This window comes from Loxodonta africana, chromosome 11 (assembly GCF_030014295.1).
Source record: "Loxodonta africana isolate mLoxAfr1 chromosome 11, mLoxAfr1.hap2, whole genome shotgun sequence".
Taxonomy (NCBI): domain Eukaryota; kingdom Metazoa; phylum Chordata; class Mammalia; order Proboscidea; family Elephantidae; genus Loxodonta; species Loxodonta africana.
In genome coordinates this window covers 45434547-45451635 of record NC_087352.1, presented here as the reverse complement: position 1 = coordinate 45451635, position 17089 = coordinate 45434547, and the positions used below count along the sequence as shown (strand labels likewise).

Genomic DNA, 17089 nt, shown 5'->3' with positions numbered 1-17089 from the left:
CCCTTTCGAGTAAATAAAACTATCTTATGCTGATAGCTTTCACTGCATTGTATGAAAAAAAATTTTTTTTTTTTTTTTTTAAATATCTTATGTATATGCGTAGGAAAGTAGAATTACCATTAGAAAAGCAACTAGTAACAGTCTTAAGGTTTACCTTCCCTGGTAAGGGGTGTGTAGCTCCCTGTTATTGACATTTGCCTTCTTTCCTCTTGAATTAAAGCACTTTTTAAAAGTTTGAGTAGAGATTTGCTATCAGATCCGTGAGGCCTCTGTAATAGAGATTTCCCATGTTTCTGAAATTTTCAGGAAGACAAACTATTTTGAATTAATTCTCTTCTTTAGGTGCAGTCATGTTCTTTTCATGTGAAAAAGCTTGTGTCTTGCCATGAGAAAAATCACCCATTCATTAGTTTAAAGTAGTTTCTTTGTTGCATTTGTGTCTCTTTCCAGAGGTTATCATAAGAATTCTCCAGCTGATTTGGATTATATACCAACCTTGGGAAGGCATGGCACATAAACTCTTGAGTTCCCCCACTACATCATGATTAATTTGTACTAAGCCCTTCTCAGAGATGTGTGACATTGTGGTGTCTGCATTTCGGACACTTACAGTCTAGTTGGTGCCAAAATGAACTAGAAATACTTTTGATGTAAAGTACAAGATTGTGTATAATTGACTGACACTTGTTCATATCCTATAAATATCACGGAATCGGGAAGATTAAGGTCAGTTACGGGTAGTATTGGGTTGACCCATTTGAAATTGCGAATATGTGTTCATTTTTATGAACAAAAGCAGCATTTTCAGATGGTTCAACCTAATATGTAGGGAAATCTTCCCTTAAATAGTAGAACTCTTCTCGCTGGACCTTGTCAGGGTTTTTGCAGGCTGACTGAGAGGTAGGAGTGGCAGAAAATGTGGAGGAAGGAGTTGGAAATGGTATGTGTTATTGCCTCCTCAGTAACTATTTTGATTCTAAGTATCGTTCTGAAATAGTGTCCAGGCTGGGGAAGAGAGAAGTAAAGTATTCCTTCTCCTGCCCTGTGGTAAAGAAAATTGGAAGCCTCTTCCACTCAACCCCAGAGTAAGCAGGAAAGCTAGGATTTCATTTATTTATGAAGGTAGTAATTGCATTCTAGAAGATGTTGAAGATATAGAATAGTTTGTTTACCAAGAAATATGGATTCCAGCAGGCAAAGTATACAGGTTTGGGAGGGAGGAGAGTAGGAAAAAGATGTCCTAGGATAGGATAAGTACTTAAAAAAAAAATTATGTTTTGAAATTGTGTTTTTGAAGTACAGCCAAGGAGTTGGGATGGGGAGACATTTACATATGCAGAACAGGGAAACAGTGTAATGATTCAGACACTAGATAGTTAACCTAAGTAGGCAAAGGAGTCCAGATGAAGATAATAGAGAGTGATGAAGACTGTGAATAACTGTAGAAACATGTCATTCTAAAACAGGAACTCATTCCTCAGGACTTGAGGAACTTTGGACTCTATTTGGCAAGAAATACAGGTTTTTTAATGAGACATTTCCCAATATTTAAATGCTGGCAAATAGTTTCTTTTTTCTTCAGCAAGCTAAATAAAACATGATTTGGGGCTGAATATGACCCAAAGACTACCAGTTTGGAACTTCTGATATAGAATTTAGTCCTGTAGATAATATTATAGAGTCTCCTCTCAGCAAGCTTTCTCTTCCCTGGCTTTATGTATATTTACCAATGCTATGAGGGAAAACAGATTAACATGCAAGGAAATACAGCAGAGCTATGCAAGGAGCCGTGGCCATGCTAACAAGCTTGTAGCCATACACTGGTCATCCCTATCAGAGCTATTTTTTTTTTTTTTATTGTGCTTTAAATGAAAGTCAGTCTCTCATACAAAATTTTATATACACCTTGCTGTGTACTCCTAATTGCTCTCCGCGTAATGAAACAGCACACTCCTCTCCACCCTGTATTGTCCATATCCGTTCAGCCATCTTCTGTCTCCCCTCTGTTTTCTCATCTCCCTTCCAGAGAGGAGCTGCCCACATAGTCTCATCTGTCTACTTGAGCCAAGACGTTCACTCCTCACCAGTATCATTTTCTATTTTATAGTCCAGTCCAATCCTTGTCTGAAGAGTTGGCTTTGGGAACGGTTCCAGTCTTGGGCTAACAGGAGGTCTGGGAACCATGATCTCCAAGATCCTTCTAGTCTCAGTCAGACTGTTAAGTCTGGTCTTTTTATGAGAATTTGAAGTCTGCATTCCCACTGCTCTCCTGCCCCATCAGGGATTCCCTGTTGTGTTCCCTGTCAGGACAGCCATCGGTTGTAGCTGGGCACCATCTAGTTCTTCTGGTCTCAGGCTGGTGTAGTCTATCAGAGCTGTTTTTAAACTCCCTGCTATCATATGTAATTTTTCTTTGGACTGTATGCTTCTATTCTTTACAGTCATGGTTAGGTTTGAAGACGATTTTTTTTGACAGGGATAGATGTGTAAAATAAGGAAAACTGACCGAAGAATGTAAGGTAGAATAATACAAGTTATGAATGTATCGCCAAAGTCTCTAGTTACATTTTATCATTTTTCTTTAAAATTTTTTTTATTGTAGTAAGTATATACATAACAAATCATTTTCCATTTCTACATTCTTTACACATACAGTTCAGTGTCATTAATTACATTCTTCATGTATGCTATCAGTTTCCAAATTTTCCATCACCTTTGACAAACTCAGCACCCCTTAAGCAGTGACTTCTTCTTTCCCCTCCCTGCCATTCCTGACAACCAGTAATAAAGTTTGGTTTGTGTACATTTGCCTACTGTAGATATTTCGTATAAGTGAGATCATATAACATTTGTCCTTTTGTGACAGATTTATTTTATCCAACATAATGTTTTCAGAGTTCATCCATATTGTAGCATGTATCAGGACTTCATTTCTCTTTATGACTGAGTTATATTCCATTGCATAGATGTACCACATTTTAGTTACGCATTCACCTGTCGATGGACATTTAGGCTGTTTCCAACTTTTGGCTATTGTGAATAGTGCTGCAGTGAACACTGGTGTACAAGTATGCTTGTGTCTCTGCTTTCAAGTCTCTTAGAAGTGGACCAGTGTCAACTAAGCCTTGAAATAAAGCCAAATACAGTCATCAATTATTCTTCTCAATGGAATGACCTAACAAAGCCGTATTAGCCTATACTCTTTTTCAGGCTTAAAGCTTTGCTGCATTGTTACATGTAAGTTTCTTTCTTTCTTCTTCCTTTTGTTTTGTTTACGAACAGTTTATTAGTTTTTAATTACAAAATAGAGGGACACAGTAAGGGCGGTGCCTGTGGCCCCTTGGTGGCAGCTTTTCCCAGTCTGTGCATTTATAAATACTGTTTTTATAACCCCAGGATCACACAGTACACACAGGGTTTTTGGAACATTCTGATAGCTGCAGCGTATAGTATAAAACCATGCAGAATGTTTGTAGAAAATTCCCTGTTTACCTTTTAGGGTTCCTTGCAATTAATTTTCTAGTTCACCTTTGAAAAATGGTTGCAGCCAAAGTGACCAGTGCTCCTGCTACCTATTTACATAAACTTCTAACATGTTAGTAGTTGTGAACTCTTTAGAGAAGGGCCTTTCTGAAATGGGAGCAGTGGCTGTGAGCTTGACCTAGGCCCTTTCTGCATACCCCCAGGCTACCTGTGGCACCTGGATATTGGCTGTGGCTGAGAAGCCCCCACATCCAAGGGTGGCGATGGACGAAGGGCAGGCCAGGCCCGTGAGGAATTAGCAAACTTTTTTGGCCTCAGACCAGGAGTCCGTGGGTCTTGAGGACCTCTGCATATCTGTTGATCTTCTCCACGTTCTTCTCAGCCTATTTCCACAGCCTCATGAGCTGCTGCTTCTTCCTGTAATGGAGCCTGTCCTTCCTCTTCTCCAGGGTGGCTGTCACCACCTGGTACTTAGGCAGACTTATATGTGGGCTTGAGATGCACAACCTTGAGGGCAGCAGGAACCACCATCCACTTTATCTTGTCATAGAGGACAGGATCTCGTCGAACACCTTGAGATGATCCAGGGCAGCCTGGCCATGCTTGGTCTTGTGGGGCAGCATGCCTGGCACAGTCCACGAAAAGATGCAGCTGGGGGCCCAGAAGTGATAGGGACCATGGGATGGGTTGGTGCTCATGCACTTGTAGAGAAAGGCCAGGTACTTCCACTTATTTCTGTAGAAGTTGCCAGAAATGTTGATGTCCTCGCAGTGCACAACTACCACCCTCCAGCCCAGCAGCACCTGCATGGCCACAATGACTGCCAGGCAGCCCCAGAGTTGGCCTTGGCCATAGAGTACTAGGACCTGCCGCTCTGCCATCTTAAGGCAGCTGCCTAGGTACATCTAAGTTTCTTGTCTAGTACTGGAACGTGACTAAGCGTCAAGAAGAGTGGACTACAGTTTCAGTCATGGGTGTAACCTTCTTCCCAATTTTCCCACCTATTATTTCAGAAATCCCTAGCAGTCAGAAATGATGTTCATTTGTTTTTGAAACCAGCTAGACCTGTTTTTTGTGGACAAGATTGCTCAAGGTGGTGTCATCAAATTTTACTTGTTGTTTCTAACTACCTATCATTTCTCTGCTTGTGTGCTGCCATAGTTGAGGCCTTTAGCTGACATCTGGCTGGACCATCAGTTAGCTTTATAATTGGTTCCCGTGGCTTCAATCTGTTCCTCCGTGCTTATTCTTACTTGATTTTAAAAGGTATCTGTTCTTATCACTCGAGCTAAAACCTTTTAAAATTGCTTCCTTCTGTCCAAATAAACTTTTCCTTGATTTACTTGCAAAAATTAATATATATCACAGGAAAAAGGATTTGCAAACTTGCATGGGAATTAATTTTTTCTATGTTTTGCACAGTATATCATAAAAATGACTTAAAAATATTATATCTTAGATATGTATAATAAAGTTCCCCCCATAATTTTGCTTCTCCCAGCATTTTCAACCATGTTGTCCATATACAAAACTTACTCTACTCACATTGTTTATTCAATGTCCCTTAAACATGTGTTCTATTTTCCTGACTTGCTTGGTGCCTTTATTCACATTTTTTCTTTTCTCCCTCTTTTTCATTTTTCCAGATACTGTGTATCTTTAAAGGAAGGTCTAGATTATGTTCCTTCCTCTCTCTGAAGCTTCCCTAACCCATTGTTAATGTTGTTGTTATGCACCGTCAAGTCCATTCCGAATCATAGCAACCCCTTCTGACAGAGTAAAACTGCTCCATCGGCTTAGTAATCTTTGCTGGAGCTAACCGCCAGGTCTTTTTTTCACATGGAGCCGCTAGGTGGGTTCATTCAAACCACCAGCCTTTCTGTTAGTGGCCAAGCACTTAACCATTGTGCCACCAGGGCTCCTCTCCAGCCCATAATGATCGCTAAATCTTCTGAACTTGTGGTAATTTTTGTCTGTTCCACTTAATGGAAATTAATTATATATAGGCTTGACATGTTTCTAAAGAACTCTAATAGTATTTTTGAACTTTTTTGTGTGTTAATGTTTTAGCTAATTTTTGTTTGTTGATGTTGTTTAAAGCCTTTAGGGTGCAGTTCACGTCTTACATGTCTTTTTCCACATTTGGCACAAATACCTTACTTTATAGCAGGCAAATTATAAATGTTTATTTAACATGAGTAGAGAAGAGACCATGTTTTTATTCATCTTTGTATCACTGATGCCTGTTATTGTGCCTGGCATACCAGTGTAGAGTATTATGCTTAAAAAATTGGTCTTTAGGTAGTAGTGTCCAGTAAATTTCTAAGTTTGGAATTTTCTTTATTAAAATTAGCTTTTACCTCTAAAGCTTATTTTCTCAGCTCAGCCTCAGCAGGACTGAGTCAAGGCAGATCTTTCTGAGCCACTCACACTATCAAGGCCAACTTACCTGGAATCTAGGAGACTGGACCCTGGATGTTCTTACATGTTATTCAAGAGAACTGATGTTTTAGAGCTCACAGTTTGGTGTCAGAAAGCTTGAGTTTATATTTCTGTTCTGCCACTTACTAGTAGTATGACTGGGTAAGTGTCTTTCTTTTTCTGTAAAATGCAGATGGATAGTAACTCCTTCTGCGTGGTCTTATTTGAAGGTTAAATTAAATAAGGTTATCAGTGTAAAGTGTCTGGCACAGAATAAGTAGTCAAACCATGTTAATAATAACTAATAACTACTGTTGTTAATAATAATCTTCCTCTTTACCTAACAGCCTTTCACATGGTCAGATCATTCCAACATTAGATCAAATAGTTGGACAAATTTTAACTTATGTGAGTAGTTTTTCAATAAAGTTTCAGCATTTAGGTCTCTTCCTAAGTTTAAATCTTTTGACTTTGAAATATAGTTCATTGTGGATTCACGTAACAAAGAGAAAAAAGACAGTGAACTGCAAACCGGAGACCTGAATTCTACTCATAGCTTGCCCACAGATTTTTTAATCATTAACATTTTATCTGATTGTATTTTTGTTATCTTTGTGCATGACTTAGTTCCAACGACTTTTAAGCTTATTTAAAGGCAAGGACGAAGTACCCCTAAATTTTATCCTTATACCCTCCACCCACCTCACTACAGTGGGTTAGTAAATATCCACTGAGTGAATAAATGGCTCCATTTTTTCATCTGTAAAAACGAGGGGGTTGGACTATGCCTATGATTTCCTTTAGTTCTCAAACAGTTGACAGAAGTAAGAGCCAACCCCCCAGTTTTTTTTTTTTGAAAGAAAGATGCCTAGATCCTGCTATACCCAGGAATTAACCTTTCCCCTCTGAACTAGCATGTTTGTTCTTAAATGTTTTAAATTCTTCCTCTCAAGAATTGAAAAGTTGAAAAGTAACCAAGGCTGCTGTTTTATCTGGGTACTCACTTCAGAACTGACCTTGAGTAGTAGGAGGCAGAGTACCTTTGTGGTTTTACTCTAGCATACATAAATACACTGCTAACATAAAATAAAAAGTTCGTAAGTATTGAATGGGATTTTATGTTACTTTCAAAGTAGAAGGAAGTCTGGTTATATAGTGGTTAAGTGTTACAGCTGCTAACCAAAGGGTCAGCAGTTGGAATCCACCAGGTGCTCCTTGGAAACCCTATGGGGCAGTTCTACTCTGTCCTATAGGGTCGCTATGAGTCAGAATCGACTCAGTGGCACTGGGTTTGGTTTTTTGGTTGGTTTCAAAGTAGAAAATTTATACCAAGTTAGTCTTAACTTCTCTAGCTTTCTGATGTTAGAAAAGCCTGGCAGATTCTCTTTTTTGGACATTAATCTCTAAGATCCATCACTTAATTTAAGTGAATTACATTAAAATGCTTACACACATCCAGAGATTTAAATATAATTACTTGTAAAGTAAATTTATTAAAATATATCTTTCTGTATATATTTATAGAAATGTATTTCTCGTGAATGACCTTTATTGAAAGAATTGTAATTTAAAGCTAGTTTGCTTAATGTTGGAGCTCTATTGGCACAGTGGTTAAAGCGCTTGGCTGCTAAATGAAAGGACTTCGGTTTGAACCCACTAGCCACTCTTCGGGAGAAGGATGTGGCAATCTGCCTCCATAAAGATTTACAGCCTTGGAAACCCTATGGGGCAGTTCTACTGTGTCATACAGAGTGCCTAGGAGTCAGAATCAACTCAGTGGTAATGGTCTTGAGTTTTGCTTAATATTAATTTTCTTCTTTTCATTTAATTGTGAATTAGTACTTTTGTATTATAAAATATTCACATTATAAAAAGTAGTAAGTGTCTTTGGGGGAGGGGGAAGGATACCAAACAAACAAAAAAATTCAAACAGTACAGTGAGGGGTATGTAGTGAAAATTTTAAATTCTACTCTTCAGAGTCAATTACTATTAATAATTTATTGTGTATTTATACAGTAGGAGCCCTGGTGGCACAGTGGTTAAGCATTTGGCTGCAAAAAGAAAGGTCAGTGGTTCAAACTTCGCAGTGTACCCGCTGGAGAAAAGGCCTGGCAATCTGCTCCTGTAAAAATTAAAGTCTAGAAAATCCTGTGGGGCAGTTCTGCTCTGTCACATGGGATCACTATGACTCTGAATCAACTCGATGACACACAACAACAGCAACAGTTTACACAGTAGTTGCTCAGTAAATGTTTAGTTGAATTAACTAATACTCTTTACCAGTCAGCAGTTGGTCAGCTTTTCTGTTGCATTTAGTTTTTAAAAAAATAATAATAATTTCCACAAAAGTGCTATGTAATTTCAAGGATCTGAGACTAATTTTTTTTCACTATGGTAAAAGTATGTTCAGCCATCAGCACTAAAATATAAAATGTAAATATAAATAAAAGTACTTTTTTATCTGATTTATAAAATCAATCTGCATACGTTATAGTCACACTGTGTGTCTTCGTTAATTAGTGCTGCTATAACAGAAATACCACAAATGGGTGGTATTTTATTCTCTCACAGTTCAGGAGGCTAGGAGTCTGAATTCAGGGTGCCAGCTCCAGAGAAGCCTTTCTCACTTTGTCTGCTCTTGGGGGGAATGTCCTTGTCATCAGTCTTCCCCTTGTCTAGGAGCTTCTCAGCACAGGGACCCTGAGTCCAAAAGGCACCCTCTCTTCCTGGTTCTTCATGATGCCATGATGTCTCCCGTCTCTCTGCATGCTTCTCTCTTATATCTCAAAAGAGATTGACTCCAGATAAAACCTAATCGTATAAATTGAGTCCTGTCTCATTAACCTAAGAAACCCATTGCTGTGGAGTTGATTCCAACGCATAGGACCCTATAGGACAGAGTGGAACTGCCCCACAGGGTTTCCAGGGAGCTGCTGTTGGATTCAAACTTCTGACTTTTTGGTTAGCAGCCATAGCTCTTACGCACTGTGCCCCAAGGCTCCATAATTAGAGGTAGGATTTACAACACGTAGGAAAATCACATCAGATGAAAAAATAGTGGACAATCACACAATACTGGGAATCATGGCGTAGCCAAGTTGACACATGTTTTGGGGGGACACAGTTCAATCCATGACACTGTGTATAATGGAATTAGTTCTCAGACTTGATAAAACTTATGAATAGGATTTACTACTTTGCCAACTGCGATGACAGCCCCTGATCATTAAGTTTCTGAGTTATAAAGTGAATTTTTAAGAAGTTACACAACAAGCATCCTGATGTATGAAGAAATGCTTTGTGTTTAAAGCACTTCATGTTAGAATATGGTAGCTTGCTTCTTAATAAAAGAGATCAATTTTTCCAGACTCTTCCTCTTTTATATTAGACCATTTAGAACTCTCAAGACATTTATTTGCTTGTCTTAGAAAAGTAATTATGACTGGATCTAAAGAAACATACTTATCTTAGAGTTATAATATTACCTCTTATTAGTTTTAAAATCCAAAGTATATTTTACTTACAAAACCTGTTTTAGAATAATCCAATCAAAGTTAAAATCACTTTCATAAATATCTTTTTCCTTACTAAATGGAATATACTTAACTGAATTAGGAGATTTTTGCTTTGGTGATGTCACAGTTACAGTGCTTAAAACGATATCAGAACTTTTTTTTTTCTCAAAATGTAAAATTGTTGACTTGGAACTTAAAAAAAATTAAAACGTGATTTTCAGTTGCTGTAATAATACCAACTTGAAAATTAAACTGCATATTTGCTTCCCCAAAAATGACTTCTTTAAAACTTACAGAAAAATGGTAACAGCATAACAGAAGAATAATGTATCATGACCAAATAGACTTTAATCTAGGCACACATGTATGGTTAAATATTAGGAGGAGAAAGAGAAATATTAGTAAACTGTCATTAAATGGATACTTAACATAATAAAAAATATGTATCTCAGATTAGCAGCCAACATCATACTTAACGTTCCATTAAAATCAGGAAGGTCTGGTATCAACAACAGAATATTGGTTGTTAAACATTAATCCTGGGTGGCGCAAATAGTTAAACACTCAACTACTAGTCAAAAGGTTGGTTGTTCAAACCCACCCCCAAGGCACCTCAGAAGACAGACCTGGTGATCTGCTTCCAAAAGGTTACAGCCTTGAAAACCCTGTGGAGCAATTCTATTCTGTATACTTAGGCTTTCCATTAGTTGGAATCTATTCAAAGGCAACTAATAACAACAGCACCAACAAACGTCCATCCTACTGGGTGTACGTGTTTTAATATTTAGATTGTAGACCAGCTAATGAGGAGTTGAGACATGTGACTAGGAGCAGAGTATAGTACTCAAGTAGAGTTTCCAGTTAGGGCAGTAATGGCCAGATAAACTAATTATCAGGAAAATCTAGATAAACAAAGGATGTGAATAGAAAATTTACACACCCAATCCCCTCCCCAAAGATAGATGGCCAGTGTGTTTTTCAAAGAATATTCAAGCTCACCAGGAACCAAAGAGATAAATAATTTTTAGTCTTTTAAATTGGTGAAGATTAAATACTACTACTACTACTAATACTGACCATTTACAAATGTTATATATTGCTGGTGGAACTCAAATTGCTGTATGTAGTTATTTTGGAAACAGTGTAGCAATATGTATCAATAGCCTTAATGATAATGGCAAATTCTCACTATGTAAGCTTCATTTTTAAAAAGCAAGATACAAAATTGTATATACAGCTTTGTCCTATGTTTGCAAAATTATCTATGTATATACATACATGTGGGAAAAAAGTTGAAAAAAGAATATCTAGAAATTCTAGAAAAATTTAATGATATTCTTATTTTTAAAATTTTGTTGGATTTTAAATAATGTCTGTCGCCTTCCATGTTCATTCTTATAATTATCTGTAATATATGTATAATTTTTAGAATTGGAAGGAAAAGCCCTTATATATATATATTTTTTTTTATAGTGTAGTACAAGACATTGCCCCCATGTGTCTGTCAGTTTGTTGTACTGTGGGGGCTTGTGTGTTGCTGTGATGCTGGAAGCTCTACCACCGGTATTCAGATACCAGCAGGGTCACCCATGGAGGACAGGTTTCAGCTGAGCTTCCAGACTAAGACAGGCTAGGAAGAAGGGCCCGGCAGTCTACTTCTGAAAAGCATTAGCCAGTGAAAACCTTATGAATAGCAGCGGAACATTGTCTGATATGGTGCTGGAAGATGAGCCCCCCATGTGGAAGGCGCTCAAAAGATGACTGGTGAGGGGCTGCCTCCTCAAAGTAGAGTCAACCTTAATGACGTGGATGGAATAAAACTTAAGGGACCTTCATTTGCTGATGTGGCACGACTCAAAATGAGAAGAAACAGCTGCAAACATCCGTTAATAACCGGAACCTGGAATGTACGAAGTGTGAATCTAGGAAAATTAGAAATCGTCGAAAATGAAATGGAACACATGAATATCAATATCCTAGGCATTAGTGAGCTGAAATGGACTGGTATTGGCCATTTTGAATCGGATAATCTTACAGTCTACTATGCTGGGAATGACAACTTGAAGAGGAATGGTGTTGCATTCATCGTCAAAAAGAATGTTTCAAGACAACACTGTCAGTGATACGATAATATCCGTATGCCTACAGGGAAGACCAGTTAATACAACTACTATTCAAATTTACGCACCAACCACTAGGGCCAAAGATGAAGAAATAGAAGATTTTTATCAGCTGCTGCAGTCTGAAATTGATCGAACATGCAATCAAGATGCATTGATAATTATTGGTGATTGGAACGCGAAAGTTGGAAACAAAGAAGAAGGATCAGTAGTTGGAAAATATGGCCTTGGTGATAGAAAGAATGCCGGAGATCGAATGATAGAATTTTGTAAGACCAACGACTTCTTCATTACAAATACCTTCTTTCACCAACATAAATGGCGACTGTACACATGGACCTCGCCAGATGGAACACACAGAAATGAAGTTGACTACATCTGTGGAAAGAGATGATGGAAAAGCTCAATATCATCAGTCAGAGCAAGGCGAGGGGCCGACTGGAACAGACCATCAATTACTCATATTCAGGTTTAAGATGAAACTGAAGAAAATCAGAGCAAGTTCATGAGAGCCAAAATATGAACTTAAGTATATCCCCCCTGAATTTAGAGACCATCTCAAGAATAGATTTGATGCATTGAACACTAGTGACCGAAGACCAGACGAGTTGTGGAATGACATCAAGGACATCATCCATGAAGAAAGCAAGAGGTCACTGAAAAGACAGGAAAGAAAGAAAAGACCAGGATGGATGTCAGAGGAGACTCTGAAACTTGCTCTTGAGTGTGGAGCAGCTAAAGCAAAAAGAATTCATGAAGTAAAAGAACTGAACAGAAGATTTCAAAGGGCCTCTCGAGAAGACAAAAAAATGACATGTGCAAAGAGCTGGAGATGGAAAACCAAAAGGGAAGAACACGCTCGGCTTTTCTCAAGGTGAAAGAACCGAAGAAAAAATTCAAGCCTCGAGTTGCAATACTGAAGGATTCTATGGCGGAAATATTAAACGATGCAGGAAGCATCAAAAGAAGATGGAAGGAATACACAGAGTCATTATACCAAAAAGAATTAGTCGATATTCAACCATTTCAAGAGGTGGCATATGATCAGGAACCGATGGTGCTGAAGGAAGAAGTCAAAGCTGCTCTGAAGGCATTGGTGAAAAACAAGGCTCCAGGAATTGATGGAATATCAAGTGAGATGTTTCAACAAACAGATGCAGCGCTGGAGGTGCTCACTTGTCTATGCCAAGAAATTTGGAAGACAGTTTCCTGGCCAACTGACTGGAAGAGATCCATATTTATGCCTATTCTAAAGAAGGGTGATCCAACCGAATGTGGAAATTATAGAACAATATCATTAATATCACACGCAAGCAAAATTTTGCTGAAGATCATTCAAAAATGGCTGCAGCAGTATATCGACAGGGAACTGCCAGAAATTCGGGTCGGTTTCAGAAGAGATCATGGAACCAGGAATATCATTGCTGATGTCAGATGGATCCTGGCTGAAAGCAGAGAGTACCAGAAGGATGTTTACCTGTGTTTTATTGACTATGCAAAGGCATTCGACTGTGTGGATCGTAACAAACTATGGATAACACTGCGAAGAATGGGAATTCCAGAACACTTCATTGTGCTCATGAGGAACCTTTACATAGATCAAGAAATAGTTGTTCAGACAGAACAAGGGGATACTGATTGGTTTGAAGTCAGGAAAGGTGTGTGTCAGGGCTGTATTCTTTCACCATACCTATTCAGTCTGTATGCTGAGCAGATAATACAAGGAGCTGGACTATATGAAGAAGAATGGGGCATCAGGATTGGAGGAAGACTCATTAACAACCTGCGTTATACAGATGACACAACCTTGCTTGCTGAAAGTGAAGAGGACTTGAAGCACTTACTAATGAAGATCAAAGACCACAGCCTTCAGTATGGATTGCACCTCAACATAAAGAAAACAAAAATCCTCACAACTGGACCAATGAACAACATCATGATAAATGGAGAAAAGATTGAAGTTGTGAAGGATTTCATTTTACTTGGATCCACAATCAACAGCCATGGATGCACAGTCAAGAAATCAAAAGACACATTGCATTGGGCAAATCTGCTGCAAAAGACCTCTTCAAAGTGTTGAAGAGCAAAGATGTCACCCTGAAGACTAAGCTGCGCCTTATGCAAGCCACGATATTTTCAATCACATTATATGCATGTGAAAGCTGGACAGTGAATAAGGAAGACAGAAGAAGAGTTGACGCCTTTGAATTGTGGTGTTGGCAAAGAATATTGAATAAATCCATGGACTGCCAAAACAACAAACAAATCTGTCTTGGAAGAAGTGCGGCCAGAATGCTCCTTAGAGGCAAGAATGGTGAGACTGCGTCTTATATACTTTGGATATGTTGTCCAGAGGGATCAGTCCTTGGAGAAGGACATCATGCTTGGCAGAGTACAGGGTCAGCAGAAAAGAGGAAGACCTTCAACAAGGTGGATTGACGCAGTGGCTGCAACAGTGAGCTCAAGCATAACAACCAGTGTAAGGATGGCAAGGACCAGGCAGTGTTATGTTCTGTTGTGCATAGGGTCACTATGAGTTGGAAGCAACTCGACGGCACCTAACAACAACAAGACACTGGAGAAAAGTGGTTAGATAATTTTTTTTTAAAGAGCTGGTAATTTTAGGTACCTTATATATTGTGATCTGCAAACTCCATTTTACAATATGTCATGTTGGTTATTTACCAAGCAGGTGTATTTGTAGGTCAGTGGTTTATTCCAGTCTAGCTTTTTCTCTTTTCACCTGTTTAAAAGATCTACAAGTAAAAAGTTTTATAAAGCTTCTACATGTGTAAAATTTAATATGGAAGTAGTTTCCCTTTTTTTTTTTATTTTAGTCACAGCCTGGTTTGCCCCTGTAAACTGTGGTAAGATGTCTTTGACCTGCCTGACCCTTTTGGAGTATTTGTACGTTTTAACGTTATACAGGTGGTCCCCAACTTAGAGGATGTATTTGAGTTACAGTGAACTGCACTTATGACCGTCTTTTTTTTTGTACATCTTATCATTGGGAATATGTACTGTGTACAGTGCAGTGCATAATTTGCTGATGTTATCATTCTCAGATGTTCACTTGCACATGCAGCAAATGTAGGTACGGTAACATTAGGTGAATTTCTGGAAGAATTATAATATTCTTCAGTGTATCCAGAATATTGCATCTTCCTTGGAGGAAGTTATGGGAAAATACCTGCAGGGGTTTTAGAAAAAATTGCTGAGTTATGTGAACATGCTTCAGGCATTCAATCAGGTTAATATGATGAAAGAGATCGGTACGGAAACTGTCCATATCACAAGAACGCTGAATTTAGAATTTGAAATTGCCAATGTGGAATAGCTCATAGATGACAAAAAAAGAGGATTTGAAAGATTAGGACTTGCTAGATTTTGAAGAGGAAAGAAATGCTGAAGAAGAAAGAAATAATGAGGAAGAGGAAAGAGTGAAGTTGTCAAATAATTTTACGGTAAAAGTTTTTTATAAACTAAGTTAGTTGTTTGAAAACATGGACCCAAATGCTGATTGCTTCACTGTAATCAGTGGGCAGATTTGGGATGCAGCGAGGTGTTACACGAAATAATATGAAGAAGAAAAAAAAAAAAAGAAGATTCATACAGGCAGCTCTCACTAATTTTCTGGCTAGAAACGCCATCCCATTACCAGAGATAATCCAGATGATTCAGAACCTTCCACAAGTGGAACTGTTACTGTAACTGACAAAATGCCAACATTGTCCATCTCCTTCATTGTCGGAGTACATTTCTATGATTTGTGTTTTTTTTATGTATATATGTATTAAAATATATCTGTAAGTTTACATGTAATGTCCCCAATCCCCAAAGACAAATAGATTGGATTTATAAATATACTGATAATAAAAGGCAACAACAATGAAAACTAAAAAAAAGAAAAAGAGATGTGAGGTATTCGACTAACCTCAGAACCGACTTATGACGGAGTCCTTGGAATGGAACCCCAGAAGTCGGGGACTACCTGTAATACTACTTATACCCAGTTTGTCCTGCACTTTGAAAACTGCATATATTTGTTAGTTCTTTCTCTCTGCCTGGAATGTCTTTTCCTGATGGTGGTCATTTATTCTTCAGGGATCAGTTTAAAATGTTTTCTCATTGAAGCCTCCTACCCCCACACTGTATCTGAGAGTCATTGATAGTGAACTGGGATCCGAGAGACATGTTCAGTGAATAGTGCTATGTATATGATTTCATAGAAATTTCTGATATTTAAAAAACAAACAAAAAACCATATCACTGCATCATAGTGCTCTTACAAGAGTTGAAATGTTTTCATGTAAGTTAATTTTCCCATTTCCTCTGCTTTTCTTTTCAGCGTAGCACTTTATTATCTTCTGGCATACTATAAATATTTTGTTGTTTATTGCTTCTCCCACCCTTGTAGATTCCACACGGGCAGGGATTTTTGTCCGCTGTGTTCACTGCTGTGTACTCAGTATCAACAACAGTGCCTGTCATGTAGTCAGTGCTTCATAAATATTGAGTGAATAAATGAATGATAGAACAAATAAAGAGATATCAGTACACAGAAGTGTATTTTAGTCATTTTCCATGTGCCATCCCTATCATACTGCCTTGTGTATGGCTGGCACACTAAAACAGAGATGGGCAAAATTTTTCTGTAAAGGAACAGGTAGTAAATATTTTAGGCTCTGCAGACCACAGATGTTGCATATTCTTCTTTTATGTTTTTGTTTTACAACCCTTTAAAAATTTAAAAACTGTCTTTAACTTGGGAATCATATATAAACAGGCCTCAGGACAGGTTTGGACTGGGGCTGTAGCTTATTCCTCTTAACAAATGAATGTTGTAATATTATCATATGATATAAAGAAAGGAATGCAGTGGACAAATTATTTTGGAAAACACCATCTTTCGTTTTGGTTGATTAGCTCAGGACTTCTATGGATCTTTGACATATTAATGTCCACTATAAATATCTGAGGATATTACACATACCGATACATATATAATTCGTTTCCATTGAATTGATCTTGACTCGTGGCAAACCTGTAGGACAGAGTAGAACTGCCCCATAGGGTTTCCAAGGAGCAGCTGGTGGATTTGAACTGCTGACTTTTTGGTTGGCAGCCAAGCCCTTAACCACTGCGCTACCTAAGGAGAAATATAAAATAGAAAAAAAGTATATACATGTACATGTATGCACACATATAATATATTTTATATTTTTTCTTAGGAGCATCTTGAGGCACAAAGGGCTTTGTGAAAAATGTTTTAGGACCCTGATTTGTTTTTATTTTGCCTTCATTTTGAAAGGATATTTTTGCTGAATATAGAATTCTGGGTTGCAACTTTTTCTGTTGGTATTCTAAAGATGTTCCATTTTTAAAAATTAATAATAGCTTTATTGAGATACAATTTAAGTACTATAAAATTGACCCATTAAGATGTACAATTCAATGGTTTTTAGCATATTTATAAAGAGCCGTGTAACTACTGTCATAGTCTACTTTTAGAACATATTCATCACCCCTAAAGAAATCTCTTATCCATT

At 37.9% G+C, this 17089-nt stretch overlaps 1 protein-coding gene and 1 pseudogene across 6 annotated transcripts in view; one reads left to right on the top strand and one right to left on the bottom strand.

The window, feature by feature from the left end:
* The window catches only part of RELCH (RAB11 binding and LisH domain, coiled-coil and HEAT repeat containing), a 144866-nt gene that overhangs the window by 17461 nt on the left and 110316 nt on the right, over positions 1–17089 (top strand). The gene's annotated exons all lie outside the window — the stretch shown is intronic.
* LOC100675830 (large ribosomal subunit protein uL13-like) lies at positions 3798–5322 on the bottom strand (annotated as a pseudogene).